This window comes from Malus domestica, chromosome 11, assembly GCF_042453785.1.
Source record: "Malus domestica chromosome 11, GDT2T_hap1".
Classification (NCBI taxonomy): domain Eukaryota; kingdom Viridiplantae; phylum Streptophyta; class Magnoliopsida; order Rosales; family Rosaceae; genus Malus; species Malus domestica.
In genome coordinates this window covers 30,729,587-30,746,757 of record NC_091671.1, presented here as the reverse complement: position 1 = coordinate 30,746,757, position 17,171 = coordinate 30,729,587, and the positions used below count along the sequence as shown (strand labels likewise).

The 17,171-nt window shown below is 36.4% G+C and overlaps 1 long non-coding RNA gene across 5 annotated transcripts; it reads right to left on the bottom strand.

The window, feature by feature from the left end:
* Nucleotides 1–315: 315 nt before the first annotated feature.
* On the bottom strand, nt 316–14,414 carry LOC103426787 (uncharacterized). Of its 5 annotated transcripts, none has more exons than XR_011573214.1 (6): nt 14,176–14,414; nt 8,226–8,387; nt 7,176–7,268; nt 6,585–6,646; nt 6,047–6,129; nt 316–831 (listed from the first exon to the last, which is right to left on the bottom strand). It is a non-coding gene; the product is annotated as an uncharacterized lncRNA (long non-coding RNA). The 5 variants fall into 5 exon arrangements; XR_011573213.1 differs by lacking the exon at nt 316–831 and adding an exon at nt 3,965–5,086; XR_011573216.1 differs by lacking the exon at nt 316–831 and adding an exon at nt 13,614–13,935 and having other exon boundaries at nt 5,276–6,129.
* Between the last annotated feature and the right edge of the window lie 2,757 nt (nt 14,415–17,171).

Here is a 17,171-nt window from a genome sequence, read left to right as displayed (position 1 = left end):
AATAATGTAGCAATACTATTTACTTTACACAAACTTCTTCCAAGGAATAGGGAAATTACTTTGCAAAAATAGTAATCCATGTGATTTTTCCACAGATGAATAGTAAGGAACTATTCATATGGGTCATCTACATATTATATTATAACAGGGTTTTTATATTATTTATATCGAACTTTTAACGTCCGTAACTTCTTCGTTATCGTTCCGATTCGCCAACGGCTTTCACCTGCATTCTCGTGGGATTGAGCTCTATTTGAGAACACTAAAGGTTTACAGTTTTTAAATGATTGCTTACAAAAATTCAAACTTTGTAACTAAGTAAATAAAATTCTAAAATTAACGAAATTTGGTTTAAAATAAAAATCACATAATTACGAAATAAGAATTTAAATAATGAAATATGTAATTATATAATGAAATTCCAGAGACGGGATTTCACATACATACTCAACTTTTCATTATTGAAAATTTGACACAAACTTATTTAATTTATACCAGTGCTTGTTCTCCTCTTCAAGTGAAGAAAACAAATGTAAACAGCATTAAAAAAAAAAGAAAAAAAAAGAAAAAAAAAAGATAGCTAGTCCACAACATCCATGCTCAATTCTGAAGGCGAAATGAGGGAATAGCGAGCAGATTCTTGGCCCTTGAAACTACTAACCAAACTCCTCAGTCATATCCAACTCATTTGGCAACATGTTATCTGGAAGTTCCCAATCAAAACAATGCACAAGCTGTGCCAACACAAAGTGTACCACAGTAATCCCTAATTGCATTCCAACACAACGTTTTCTGCCAGAGCCAAACGGTACAAGCTGAAAGTGGTGTCCTCTAACATCAACATTGTAAAATTGAAAATTCTGTCAATTTTGTGATAAAATTGAAAATTATAAAAAATCGTAATACATCTTAAGAACATCTTCAAATGAGATGTCAAAAAAGTTCATATTAGCAATAACAATAAAAAAAACTAGGGGTTTTTAGATCTAGGTCAAAAAACATAGATGATTTTTAGGAGGGAGTCCAATTATCTAATTACATGTTTTTATTTCTCTTATACTCATTTTATATATATATTTAAATATTAAAAATCAATTAAAATCTTCTAATATTATGTATTTTTCAACTCTAAAAAATCTAGTTAATATCTTACAACAACAAAAACTAATATACTAACATAAATTATCTACAAAACATTCTACCTTAACTCAAGTAACAAATATATAAATATATATTATACCTGTAAGCGAGATATGAAACCTAACTAAAAGGTAGGAAAAAACATAATATACCTACAAGCAAGACACATTAATTTGTGACATGTTGATTATAAAAAAGAATCTGTCATATAAATACATAAAAATAATTAACCTGTGATATAGGTTGATTATAAAAATTAAAAATAAAATCTATAAATGGGGTTTAAAGCAAGAGGAAGAATAAGAAATAACAAAAAATAAAAATAAAAAGAAATAATCAAAGAGATAATTAGGAAGAAATTTGATTTTTATAATAAATCTTATCATTGAATAGATAATTATTGATAATAATTTTTTTTTTTTTGAAATCAAGTACGATATTCATTTCATGCTGAAACTTGATAATAAAATAATTAAATTTAAGGAATTGGACTTATTTTAATAAATTGGACTATTCCTACTATTGGCTAAAAAAATTGGACTTATATCAAGTTTTCCCAAAAAACTAATGATTTTTTCAACCGAAATGTCAATTCCTATGTGGCATGACATCTCCTTTAGAGATGTTCTAAATCATAAGAATTAAATGGATTTTTGAACTTTAATCCTTGAAGAAGATTAAAATTTAATAAAATATGGTGTTTGATTACATATCGATTAGGAATTGGCATGACATCTCCTTTAGAGATGTTCTAAATCATAAGAATTAAATGAGTTTTTGAACTTTAATCCTTGAAGAAGATTAAAATTTAATAAAATCTGGTGATTACATATCAAATTTTTTTTTTTTAACAAATGATATTATCTATAGTAAAGGGATGAGGGAGTGGGCTATGTCTCACAATAGGTTAGCAATAATGTGGTTCAAATCCGTCTTTGGCGAGAATCGAACCTAAGCCCTTTAATGTATACTTAATTCAAATTTATATTATATTTTTGTTTTAATAGTTAACGATCTAATGACTCCACATTAAACTTTAAATTTATTATGATATACATTCTAATTCATTAATTTTGTGTAACTTCCATATTGAAGCTCATATCATGGATGGACAAAAACAACAAACCTGGAGATTATTTGCAGTGTATGCGAGTACAGATGAGAAGAAAGGGCGTGACCAATGGAGAATTCTTGGCAGCAGGATTCAGGGAGCAAATGACCCACGTCTTGTAATTGGAGACTTCAAGGATATCTTGGACAAGAGATTTTTCAATGTGTCAGGAACACAGGATGAAAAAGAGGAAGAAAAGAGGAAGAAAAGCTGATTCTACTTGGAAACTGTGATTGCAATTATATAGGTTGTTTCACACCCTTTCAAATACTTGTTCATCGTATTTGAAAATGCACAACTCTTTCTAAGAGTTGTGTCTCTTAATCAAAACGTTTTTTAATTAATAAGTTAATTAAAAAATTAATCCAAAATTAATGAATCTCATTAATTTTAACGCTAGATTCGGTATGATCAATTTGGTACAATTTGTATTTTTTATGTTTTAGTTCATTAGGTCCGATAGATTCGATGCGGTCAATTTGGTACAATTTGTATTTTTTATGTTTTAGTCCATTAGGTCTGGTCAATTTGGTACGGTTTGTATTTTTTATGTTTTAGTTCATTAGGTCCGATAATTTTTGCATTATTGATTCGTTAGGCCTTATACATTAATTATGGTTTACAAAATAGAAAACTTCGTTTTAATCCCTAAATAAGATTGTTTTTTCAATAATATTGTACGTAAGATTAAAAACTAAAAATAGTCCTCCATGTCAGATGATGCGTAAAATAACTAAACACACAAAATTAAACCCTCTTTTTATCAATTGTAGTAAAGTATGTAAGTAGGGGTCGTTCTAGGCCGGGGATTAGGAGGGATTGCTAAATCACTTGGAAACTGACTTGAAAACGTAAAAACAAAGTTTAAAACACTAACTAGACTCAAAGAATGCAAAACTATAATTTAAAACACTAAAACAAACCAAAAGACTCAAAACAGCCCCTAAACACTCAAAACTACCTTAAACACACAATCTGGGCAGTTTTGGGACTCTAACACAAACTTGGACGAATTTTGGTTTTCTAATGAACTAAAACACTTAAAAACATAATCTAAGACAAGTTCTAATTAATATGACTCAAAGAAATAAGATGGGGTTGATTTTGGACGAAAATAATTAAATTAAGACAAGAACAAAGTAAACAAATTCTTAGACAAATTTAAGTGAATCAAAACAGATTGTAAAATGAATTTGAATGAAACTTATGGATGGAAGGCTAGCTAGGAGGTTCTTCTCCACACATGTCACACTTGCATACAAAACGATTTCCAGTTGCTTTTCGATAAGCTATGAATACTCAACGCCTCAAATTAACCGTGAATTGCACTAATTAACCCTCAGTTTTTCCACAAGTTATTGGGTTGGATGATTGCATACGACAACTCAAAACATTCCCTACAAGTTCCCTACATGAATTGCATAATAGAGATACAAGCAAGAATCATTAAGTTCTATGAAAAACATAAGCATTGACGAAGCACTCGTTACTATGAATTGCATGAAACTTATGCCAAGAATTTACTTAACGTGATTGTGACTAGCAACCTTCACTACTTGTGAATATAAGTTCATAACGATTAGGTGAAACTCCCTTATATTCTAGCGTTAAATTCATGCATGAAAATTAAGCGTGCACTCTCAACCAACATACACAAATCATTTTTTATACGATCGGATAAGTAAATTGAATTCACAACTTATGAATCACAACTGGATGTAATCAAATCATATTGCAAGTATGAACATAGTTTCGAATCACCCCCTAACTAAGAGGGGTTTAGTTCCTCATACTCACAAAGCAAAGATACATAAAATTAGACATTAAAATCAAAGGAAAGAAAACACCTAAAATGCTTCAACTTGGCAACAAGTGCATCCAAGAATTATCCTTTCCCTTGCTTGCGGCAGATTGCTTTGTGGACAGTTTTTTTGGGTAGTTTTATGATGTAGAATGGATGGGAAATGGTATGGAAAGGTTTAGGGTAAGTGTGGAGGAGTGTTTGAGGGTTGGAGGGTGGTGGAAAGCTAGGCAATGAGGGTGGAAGAAGGTGGAGTGACTGTTATGTTTTCTAGGCACTAGAATAGTGTTTTTGGGGTGTTTTGCTACCTAGGGTGAGTATGGACGAATTTCTGTGATGAATGGTGAATATGAGAGTGTGAACCCTTTGCCAAGGGATGTAAACATGTATATATAGGCCCCAAAAACCTTAGAGAATCAGGTTAGGCTAGGTAGAATGCATGGCAAAGAGTATGTGGTGTGCAATGGTCCAAGGGTGAAAATGAAGTGATGATGCAAAGTGTGAAGGGTAAAATGGAGTGGTCTTGTAGCTAGGGGGCATGAATGATTGTGTACATTGCATAGAGATGGAAAGGGAGGTGAAAATGTGTCAATAAATGGGTCAAAGGTACAGCAACATGTGGTACACAAGGCATGAGATTCCAAATGTGAATGATGGAGCATCAATTGGTGCATGTTATGGTTGTGAAAGTTGTATAAAATTTTGTGGGTGAAGGGAACAAGAGGTATCTAGCAATTAAGTGTAATAATTAAATGAATTGAAGCATGAAATCAGAAATTATGTAGGGGACAAAAGTGATCAAGCATGGCATGGGAATCCAAAGGGAATTCTATGTTGTTTTGCATGGCAATGAAGGCAAGTTGGGGTGACAAATTTTTGGGCTGAGTTCTTCATTTTTTGGACCATAATTCTTCACATTCTTGGCCTCTTTAGTTCTCAAATTCGTCCATCCACTTTGGCCCAAATATGTGACATGCATTCCAAGCTCCATTTTGCTCCAAAATGCATCTTCTTGCCTACTTTGTCCATAAAATCTGAAAACACACGAAAATGACTTTAAACATTAAAATAACTAAGGAAACACGACATAAATGCACAAGAACAAACCAACTAAGTCGCATAAATATGCTCCTATCATCAGATTACAGAATTCCACTAGCAACGGTGCCCGCGCGATGCTGTGGGTGTTAAAACTATAAAATATGTGAAAAGCTCTAAATACATACGATATGCAATACTATTTAGATATATGTTGAAATCTGTTTACAATCCATATGGGTTGGCAGTTCTATTGCCATCGTTCTAATATTCACATACATTGCCATTGTTCTAATATTCACATCTTTTACAAATTTGAAGTCCTAAGAGTCCTTAACTGAAGGAAAAGATAAAAGTTTCTTTCTCACCGAAATCTATCAATTTGAATCAAATCTACCAAAGAAGATTGTAGCATACCTTGTAATTTATGCAAGCGGACAACTGCAATACCAATAGTGACATAATTTCTTCCTAAGCCATTGGAAAAACCAAAATTGAACAGAACTTCCTCCCCACTCTGACCAAATAAAATAAGTAATGTTTCTATTTTGGAACCTCTAATCACATGACATAGAACCACACATAACAGAAATTTAAAAAAAAGAACTGAACACATTATCTTCACAAAAACTTATTACCCAAGAATGGAAGGTCACTGAAAACACAAATCACCAATGAAGAGATGAGGAAACAAATCAGCAACCTAACTTATATAACATTAGGATGAACCATGCTAATTTGTTCATAACTGATCCGTCTCCCCACATTTTTCAAACTTATAACCACATAGAATATTATAACATAATGATCAAACAAAACAAATTTAAGTTATCTGGTGAAGTGGTGTTAAAGTTTACATAAGTGTCAAAAATGAACTTCTTTACAAGAGAATACAATAATTTATGATGAAAATCTATAAGTACCAATCAAAATTATATAGGGGAAAGAAACCTTACCAATTTTGAGGCACAAATGATCGAACTCTGAAGCCCTTCATTTCACAGTTTTTTTCCAGCAACCAAATAAACTTTGAAAAAACCTGTAGAATCCAGAGCAAGCATGATAACAGAAGGATATAAGAAAAATGATTTACCAAAATATATATAGGACAATCACATCTTTATCTATACCTATTACAAAATTCAAGATACAAATAGGGGCAATAAAAATACTGTGTATAACATTCTCTCCAAAAAATCCATTGTCAATATTGGTAAGTATCGTTTTTCCACTTGCTCTTTATTATATATTTGTTCACATTCTACTATTTTGGAAAACATTTTGCTATTATAAACCAACTTGGTTCATTTTTGATAATTTGATATTTCCAATTCGGTGCATATGCTTTATCAAGAGATCTGGCCACAGTTGACCGTCTATGCACAGCTTTCAAATTAGTTAACAAAAAAGAAAACAAACGCTTGGGTTCAGCAAAAACAAAGCCAGCACATTCTTTCAAATTTTCAGCCAACTATATTGTTATCTAAATCTTACCCTGAAACAGTTTAAAGATTGAAAAGTTGCATAAACTGTTGCAATTCTAACACAAAGACAACCTGCAAAACAAACAGATAAAAAAAAATGATGAGTAATTAAACTCACAGATCATAATACACAGAATTCCTTAAATCACAACACAAATTACCATGTAAATCCTGAATCAATTTTTTTTTTAAAACAAAAATTAAATAAATCCAGATGAGGTCAATCCATCTTTCTTCTGTTTTTCTACCACAAATTATAAATATTTTCCCCACCCTTGCCACTTCAATTTTATCCCACCTTAACATTTTATATCTACCTTGCAACCCACTGCTCTTAAATTAAAAACAACTTTTCTTTACATGGTTTATTTAATCAGTTTTTTATTATAAACAGTGTTGTCCTTGATTAAATAATAATGTCAAACAAAATTATGAGAAAAATATAACCGCCCAATAAGAATGACTTACCGAATTACATCACAATAACAAAAGGTAAGGAATAAATAAAAAAGCAAGTAAATGGCATTATATCAACTGATTGAGCACCTAATTTGACTAAATCCAAAGTCTTAGCTGTACAGAAAAATTATAGTTTTGATACCTTACAAAGGTAACTTGTTTAAAAAGATTGAAAGCCAGCGGTTTCAATCTTGAAATTCAACAGCATCCTTTGAAAAATAGCGACCATCACAACCTAGAGGAAATAAAGAACAATGAGTTACTGAGATATTCTTATACACAAAAAGAAAACACTTGAAACTGAATGAACAAAATATTCAAACATGGAAAGCAAATATTCAAAACCTGAATGCTGAAAATCTCAAAGAATATCAAATATTCAAGATCACAGTCACATACACTACAAAGAGTAAATTGATGTACACTATCTTTAATGTATAGAGCAGCAAACAGTTAGAAATGCAGGTCATGCTGTGTAAAGTAATTTGCACAACACGGGATTTACAAATGTAGTTCAAGCTAGAGTCAGTTTGACTTCGAGTGTAAAAGCCAAATTCAAATAACACAGGTTTCCATTTAAGAAACATGTGACTTCTCCAATTTGAACAAAATTCAAGATAAGTGGCCAAAACATTATGATTATTCAGCTATTAAATAATGGATTTACCACATCTATAACTCAGGAAATGCAATCCAGCATCAAAATTCTATTCATTAAATAGTGAACCCTATATCTTTTGCTAATGAATATTCAAAGTATTTGGTGATAAAATAATGCACAATGAATAGATTAATCATCAATTAATTATCAACTAAAAATAATATTCATTAAAAATGGGGTTTCTGCAACTCTAGATTTTGCAAATATTGATTAGTGCCAAAAGATGAGTGGTGGGTACATAAACAGAGGTGCTCAGCAGATCAGTTTAGAGGTTAGTGTTTGTTAGCATGTTGAGTATGTGTCGTGAGAGCTAAGCGAGGTGATTTGTTGTTGTATAAGTTGCTAGCTCTCTCTCTCTCTCCCTCTCTCTCTCTCTCTCTCTCTGTTGATTACTTAATTCATCATACAATTACAGAGCAATTATTATATCATTCTATCTCTAAAATTCCTTCTCTCTTTTGTTTACTCTACATTTCTCAAATATTTCAGCGTAGTTAATAGCAAACGTCACACCATGTCAATAATAATTACCAAACTTTATAAGGAATTTCAATTGCACCAGTTGATCCTCCATAGCCAAGAAGGCATGCGAAGTTTGGGAAGGCTGGATTCTCCCCTTCTCTCGGCCTGGTAATACGCAGCAATCATCATGAGAGAGGGAGAAAGCGGGTATTCGTTGAGAGCATTTGAGTACTGTATACAACAACAACAACAAAGCCTTTTCCCACTAAGTGGGGTCGGCTATATGAATCCTAGAACGCCATTGCGCTCGGTTTTGTGTCATGTCCTCCGTTAGATCCAAGTACTCTAAGTCTTTTCTTAGAGTCTCTTCCAAAGTTTTCCTAGGTCTTTCTCTACCCCTTTGGCCCTGAACCTCTGTCCCGTAGTCACATCTTCGAACCGGAGCGTTAGTCGACCTTCTTTGCACATGTCCAAATCATCGGAGCCGATTTTCTCTCATCTTTCCTACAATTTCGGCTACTCCTACTTTACCTCGGATATCCTCATTCCCAATCTTATCCTTTCTCGTGTGCCCACACATCCCACGAAGCATCCTCATCTCCGCTACACCCATTTTGTGTACGTGTTGATGCTTCACCGCCCAACATTCTGTGCCATACAACATCGCTGGCCTTATTGTCGTCCTATAAAATTTTCCCTTGAGCTTCAGTGGCCTACGACGGTCACACAACACGCCGGATGCACTCTTACACTTCATCCATCCAGCTCGTATTCTATGGTTGAGATCTCCATCTAATTCTCCGTTCTCTTGCAAGATAGATCCTAGGTAGCGAAAACGGTCGCTTTTTGTGATCTTCGCTAGATTGCTCCGGTCATTAGTGTGGATAAGTATATAAATGAATAGAGATAGGAAAGCAAACACAAGATGTACGTGGTTCACCCAGATTGGCTACGTCCACGGAATAGAAGAGTTCTCATTAATTGTGAAGGGTTTACACAAGTACATAGGTTCAAGCTCTCCTTTAGTGAGTAAAAGTGAATGATTTAGTACAAGTGACATTAGGAAATATTGTGGGAGAATGATCTCGTAATCACGAAACTTCTAAGTATCGGAGTGTGGTGTCGTCTTGACTTGCCTTATCTGTCTCATAGGTAGACGTGGCATCTTCTCTGGAAGTACTCTTCCTCCATCCAGGGGTGGTATCTTTAACTGGTGGAGATGCACAAGGTAATGTATCAATTTCACTTGAAGCTTACTTGTAGTCTCAGGCTTGGTCAAGCGCGATACAAACCATGTAGTAGGAGTCCCCCAAGTCGCCGAGCTAGGGGGTCTGCTGAAAGAGGTGACAGACAAGGTAAGCAATCAGAGCTCCGACTGATTGTTCACCTTCTCCCCATCTTGCAGCAGCATGAAGGATAAAGAGAAGAAAAATGAGAAGAGATGATATGAGATACTTTTGCTTTTGAAGAAGTAACTTTCCACAGGCTTATTCTTGAACTGAGCTGGAGGGTTTTCTGGTTTCCTCCAGAGTATAAGGCCGACTGAAGAATTTGAGGGTCAAAACAAGTCCATCAAATCTAGAGTACGTTCCACCCTGCTGATATGGGATACTTTTGCTTTTGACAGAGTAATGGATGTATCGGCACGTGTGCTGTTACGCTTGTCTCCACATGCTTCCTTGTATCCTTCGCACTTGCCCTATCTGTTCCTCAAGCAGATGCGGAATCTTCCCTGGAAACATAAGATGTTGAAGATGAGTACTCGAGAGCAATGCCAGGTAAGTAATCAGGTAAGGGGTTCCAGGCAGTCAGTTCCTGGCTGGAAGCTTGATTCCAAGTGCTGACTGATTGCTCTCTTTCTCCTTGTCTTGCAGGTAAAAACAAGGCCAAAGGAAAAGACAGGGAAAAAGCATGATATGGGATACTCTTGCTTTTAACCCTGATGATATGAGATATTCTTGCTCTAGTATAACTTGTTTGCAGAGGTATTATCGGGGGGAAAGAAAGCTGAATATTTCGAAAGGCTTCGTTGGGAGTGCCCTCTCAGATATGATGAAGGGTTGAGCATTTTTGCAGGTCTGCCTGTCCGTTAGGGATGGAGGTCGACATATATAGGAGTCTCCCTAACAACAAGTAGTAATGCTATTCCTTTACCCTGCTTGGTCATAGCACGGTAGTGGGAGTTGCCAGTTTCACATGTTTTAACTCTGTCAGAGCACTTTGAAAAAGTGGTCTGTGGTATCTGGCTCTCGAGATTCGGAGAACGATGCCTCTTCGATTTTTGAGAAAGCAATCATGCTGGGGTCTGGCTCTCGAGATTCGTAGAGCAGTGTCTCTTCGATTTTTGAGGAAGTAATCATGTTGGGAGTTTGGCTCTCAAGATTCGGAGGGCGGTGCCTCTTCGATTTTGGAGCAAGCAATCCTGTTGGGAGTGTTGTCTCGAATGTGAGTAAAGGTTGGGCATGTTTGCTAGTCTACCTTGCCACGAAGCACAAAGGTTGACACACAAGGACTTTCCAATTATCCAGCAATGGTACTGTTCCTTTACCCTCTCTTCGCTTTTGAGAAAGTAGTCATGTTGGGAGTCTGGCTCTCGAGATTCGGAGGACGGTGCCTCTTCGATTTTGGAGCAAGCAATCTTGTTGGGAGTGTTTTCTCGAAAGTGAGTAAAGGTTGGGCATGTTTGCTAGTCTACCTTGCCACGAAGCACAGAGGTTGACACACAGGGACTTTCCAATTATCCAGCAGTGGTACTGTTCCTTTACCCTTGTGGGTAATAATATGGTAGCTAGACCTTCAAAATTTATGTGTCTAAAACTTTGTTAGTGCTGTTTCTTTGCTATTCTTTTACCTTTCTTGGTCAGAGCGATGTAGTGGGAAGTGGGTGATTGAACAGTAAGATTCATGTGCTTTCTACTTCACCAGAAGTCTTCGACAGAATGCCCATAATTTCTGCAAAGCTGAGTGTGCGTGTGACGGGTGCTGACAAGGCTAGAAAAGTAGGTGCCTCTTCGATTTCTGAGATCGGCCCTCGTGGTCTCTGAGCAGCCCAGCTTTTGAGAAAGCGAGCGCCTCTTCGATTGATTCGGAGAACGATGCCTCATCGATTTTTGAGAAAGCAATCATGCTGGGGGTCTGGCTCTCGAAGATTCAGGGAGCAGTGTCTCTTCGATTTTTGAGAAAGTAATCACGTTGGGAGTCTGGCTCTCGAGATTCGGAGGGCGGTGCCTCTTCGATTTTGGAGCAAGCAATCTTGTTGGGAGTGTTTTCTCGAATGTGAGTAAAGGTTGGGCATGTTTGCTAGTCTACCTTGCCACGAAGCACAGAGGTTGACACACAGGGACTTTCCAATTATCCAGCAATGGTACTGTTCCTTTACCCTCTCTTCGATTTTTAAGAAAGTAGTCACGTTGGGAGTCTGGCTCTCGAGATTCGGAGGACGGTGCCTCTTCGATTTTGGAGCAAGCAATCTTATTGGGAGTGTTTTCTCGAATGTGAGTAAAGGTTGGGCATGTTTGCTAGTCTACCTTGCCACGAAGCACAAAGGTTGACACACAGGGACTTTCCAATTATCCAGCAGTGGTACTGTTCCTTTACCCTTGTGGGTAATAATATGGTAGCTAGACCTTCAAAATTTATGGGTCTAAACTTTGTTGGTGCTGTTTCTTTGCTATTCTTTTACCCTTCTTGGTCAGAGCGATGTAGTGGGAGCTGCAAGCTTCACGTGCTCAACTTTGGCAGAGAACTTTGGCAAAGTTATCTGTGGTACCCATGAGCTATTGTTGCGTGTGGGAAGTGGGTGATTGAACAGTAAGATTCATGTGTTTTCTACTTCCCCAGAAGTCTTCGACAGAATGCCCATAATTTCTGCAAAGCTGAGTGTGCGTGTGACGGGTGCTGACAAGGCTGGAAAAGTAGGTGCCTCTTCGATTTCTGAGATCGGCCCTCGTGGTCTCTGGGGAGCCCAGCTTTTGAGAAAGCGAGCGCCTCTTCGATTTCTGAGATCGGCCTTCATGGTCTTTGAGCAGCCCAACTTTTGAGAAAGCAAACGCCTCTTTGATTTCTGAGATCAACCCTCGTGATCTCTAAGCAGCCCAGCTTTTGAGAAAGCAAACGCCTCTTCGATTTCTGAGCAGGCGCCTCTTCGCTTTCTGAAGCTCCGTCGAGTGCAGATTTTTATAGAGGCTGGCATTAAGTTCCAAAGCACACTTGAATCTCCACCAGTAGAAGCTTCATTCTTGCACTTCTAAGATCTTGATTTGTCCGACCTCTTCTCTCTTCAACACCTTTGAAAATGTCTGGCCCCTCCGACCGTCGTTTTGACTTGAACCTTGTTGAAGAGGCAGCCCCGCCTTCTCCAGACAACATATGGCGCCCATCCTTCGTCTCCCCTACTGGTCCTCTTACCGTTGGGGATTCCGTGATGAAGAATGATATGACCGCTGCGGTGGTGGCCAGGAACCTTCTCACTCCCAAAGATAACAGACTACTTTCCAAACGGTCTGATGAGTTAGCTGTTAAGGATTCGCTGGCTCTCAGTGTTCAGTGTGCAGGTTCTGTGTCTAATATGGCCCAACGCCTATTTGCTCGAACCCGCCAAGTTGAATCCTTGGCGGCTGAAGTGATGAGTCTCAAACAGGAGATTAGAGGGCTCAAGCATGAGAATAAACAGTTGCACCGGCTCGCACATGACTATGCTACAAACATGAAGAGGAAGCTTGACCAGATGAAGGAAACTGATGGTCAGGTTTTACTTGATCATCAGAGATTTGTGGGTTTGTTCCAAAGGCATTTATTGCCTTCGTCTTCTGGGGCTGTACCGCGTAATGAAGCTCCGAATGATCAACCTCTGATGCCTCCTCCTTCTAGGGTTCTGTCCAGTACTGAGGCTCCAAATGATCCCCCTCCGGTGCCTTCTCTTTCTGGGGCTCTACCGACTGCTGAGACTTCTCCTAAGCAACCTTTGTGAAGGCTCCGTCTTGTGTGTTTATTTTGACTCATGTATATGTACATATTTGTAGCTGATCGGGGATATCAATAAATAAGCTTTCCTTCATTTCAACGTATTCTGTTAAATACACCAAAGCCTTCTTCGCTAAGTTCTTTGAATTTTCTTTTGTTGAAGCTTGTATGTTGAAGCTTTCTGAGTGGAGCATGTAGGTTGGGGTAGTGTTTCCTTAATTTCCCGAGTGAGGAAAACTTCTCGGTTGGAGACTTGGAAAATCCAAGTCACTGAGTGGGATCGGCTATATGAATCTTAGAACGCCATTTGAGTACTGTATATTGGTACAAAATCAATTAGATACTTGGAATTGGATAAACATCTTCCAATGGTGCAAACTGCAACTTAAACGAATCCAGAATAATATGAAAATAATTACCAAACATAGGAATAAACCATAGTTTCTCAAATGGCATATTCAACCTGTATATATACATTTCCAAGTAAATTGATACCTCAACCCAAACTTCATACAATATCATGAATTACACAAAACACACATAACCATCTCGTCCTTTGCATCTGAAACCCTGTTTTTCTCCTAATTCATAACACAATGGCAGCAATTTACAAAAATTCTCCAAAAAGAAAAAAAAATCAGAAAAAGGTAAATTAATTTACCAGAAAGTTCAAATCTTTTGGGGTTTTGGGTTCAGTATAAATACCAGAGAGACGAAACCCAAAAGAAAAATTACTCCCATTTTTTTCAAAATCCCAACAGCTCCGATTGTTACAGAAGACTCCAATCTGCGAAATACAGTGAAATTTTCGAAAAATCTGAAACCCAGAACACAAACTAATTAAAAATTCCTGTAACTAAAAATTTGAACAAAAAAAATCATAAATTAAAACTCCCAAACCCAATTCAATCCTTGATCTGAACACATAACAAATGCTAATAAAATATCTCACCAAAATAAACAATCAATTCTTAACATCTAAAATTGAAGAGAATAAAACCCATAGATCTGGAAAAAAAAAAAAAAACCTCCCACATTCAAGTTTTGAATAACTCACCGGAAAGCTTTAAGGTGATAGAAGAGCAAGACATGAGAGAACACAGATCAACAACAACAGAAACCAACACAGGCACCAGGGAGAGAGAGAGCAAAGGAAACGAAACCCACGAAAGCCAAACAATCGAACGGAAATTAGAGGAGAACGAATGAAAAACATCAGAAGCAAAAAGAGTGAAAAGCAAGGGAAGATGTCAGAAGACACAGCGATGGTTGACAGGTGGAGAGAGAAACCGAAGCATCCAAAGAAATCGAAACCGGGGATGATAAACGCGTGGCGTCAGAGGGCAAGGAAGTCATTTTACTGTAGAAAAGATGGCAAAAAAGTGGCTTAACAAAAGAATTGAGGGGCATTTTGGTCCGCGCACTGTCCGTGAACAGTGCAACATCGTTGGGTTTTTAGTATAGGTATAATGTCTAATTCAATATTTTTTTTATATAAATTTTGTTGCATTTTTAGTTTCCCTATTTACCCTTATTACTCTCTTAAAACCTATTAGAGAAACAAATATATAATTAATTTTCCAAGAATGCTTAATTAACTAGATCCATAATTAACATGTTCGTTATAACAATAACATTATGGTCATTACCATAAACCTCCATGTGTTATTCCAATCAAAGAACCCAGATAACTCAGAAACCATGATCAAACAAAAAAAGTTAGGAAATTCAAAAACCAAAAATCTCGTTGTATTCGGAAGAAAAAAAGAAAAAAAAAGGCTTTTAGATGCCAAATTGATGGTGAATCTAGAAATAAATGAAAAAAATTAAAACAATACAAATAGAGAAAATGGAATGTCAACCTAATTGACCATACCGAATTGATCAGACCTACTCTATATAGTACCTAACCGACTTTACTGAATGAAACCTAATTGACAGTACCTAAATGAACAATTTGTACGTAGAACAATATAGTGTACCTACAGTCTCAATGTATTCTTTTTTATTTTTATAGTTTTGGATTCAATAAATTAAAAATGAATCCGGAGATAAATGAAAAGAACAATTTTGTATGTAGAGAAAATGGAATGTGAAATCACAACCCAATTAACCATACCGAATTGATAGGACCTAAACTTTATAACATACCCAATTTATTGAACCTAATCTATCGGACCTAATCTGTCGTACCTAGTGAACTAAAACATAAAAAATACAAATCGTACCAAATTGACCATGTCGAATATGTCGAACCTGAACTATATAACGTACTTAATTGGCCGTACCAAAACTATCGGACATAAATTAGTGCATTCTCCACACAATATCAAATTTGAATAAATATAAAAAATAAAAAATAAAAAATAAAAAACAAAACAAAAAACAAAAAGTAGGTAGTTATAGACAATAAAGATGGTATTTTTCAGACAATGAAGATGGAGGTTACTTTTATGAGTGATAATGATGTAACCGTTACATTTTTCAAATTTTGATGGTGGAGGTTACATTGTAGACAGTAAGGATGACATTCTTGTAAGGCCAAATCGGATAAATGATCCATGTGGTCATAATGTATTCGGAAGATAGCCCCTGTGCTAAAAAAAACTCGGATTTAAACCTCTGTGGTGTACTTCGTTAGCAAATTTAGTCCAAAAGTGATTTTTCCGTTAACTATCTGTTAATACATGGATAAAATTGTACTTTGACATGTTCACCTTCTTCTTCCTGCACCTCCCCTACGCAACCCCCAAACTCACTTCGTGCAAGAGAAAAAGGAGAGACCATTTTCAAGAAAAAGAAGATACGGTGAGACCTCACCTTTTATCCACAACAAAAAACCCAGAAATAATTTACGATTAACAACAGATCTGTCGCCTAATTACAACATAACAAATCAATAAAAAAAATATTACAAAGGGAAAATAATAGAAATGAAGGAAAATTAACAAGCAATCAAAGAGTAAAGCAGAGAGAGAAATAGGGTTGAAGGCAGAAAGCATTACTTTCTCTTCTTCCTCCATGCATTCTTCTTGCCTCCAGTAGCACGACACTTGTGCATCGAGTCACGTGAGATACTTGCATATTATCACATATACAAAACCAATGACACACATACAGAGAGAGTGGGAGGAAGAGAGAGAGAGAGACAGGGGGGTTTGAGTGGTACCCATGGTTCCAGAGTGAGAGAGCTTCGGCGAGACCTCCTCCTCCTCCTCCTCCTCCTCCGCACTTCGCGCAAGAAAAAGAGAAGACATGGTGGCCGCCATGGTTGCGGTGGTAGCTCTGTGGAAAACTGAAAATGGTCTCTCCTTTTTCTTTTGCGCGAAGTGAGTTTGGGGGTTGTGTAGGGGAGATGCATGAAGAAGATGCACACGTCAAAGTACAATTTTACCCATGTATTAACAGATAGTTAACAGAAAAATTATTTTTGGACTAAATTTGCTAACGGAGTACACCACAGGGGTTTAAATCCGATTTTTTTAGCATAGGGGCTATCTTCCGAATACCTTATGACCACAGGGATCCTTTATCCGATTTGGCCTTCTTGTAAATAGTAGTAAAATTTATGGTTTTATTATAAGTGACTTGTCATGGTGCATTAATCTTTTTTAGACATTGAAAACCCTTCATGTTATATTCTAAAAATCATCTTTGACAAGCCCTTATCTCTAAAAGTCCCTTTACAAAATGTTTTTCAAGTTTTTGTGTTTGAATCCCTTAAAATGGGTAATATAGGCAAACCAAAAATGCAGTAAATTCATAAAAAGTAATTAAATCTGACATGCAGTATATAAGCTGACGTGGACACGAGTCAAATGACTATTTTTAGTTTTTCATCTTACATATGGTACTATTAAAAACGTAATCTTTTTTAGGGATTAAAATGAAGTTTTCCATAAAGTGAATTACAGTAATGGCACATCTTTGGTATTTTTGTAAGGAGCCCTTTTTCTCTTCTATTCACTCCTATTTAATCATGGTCGTTGTTTTTGTTTGATTTATTTAATTGGATGATCAAAAAATAGAGTGGTGTAGAAAATGTTAAAGGTG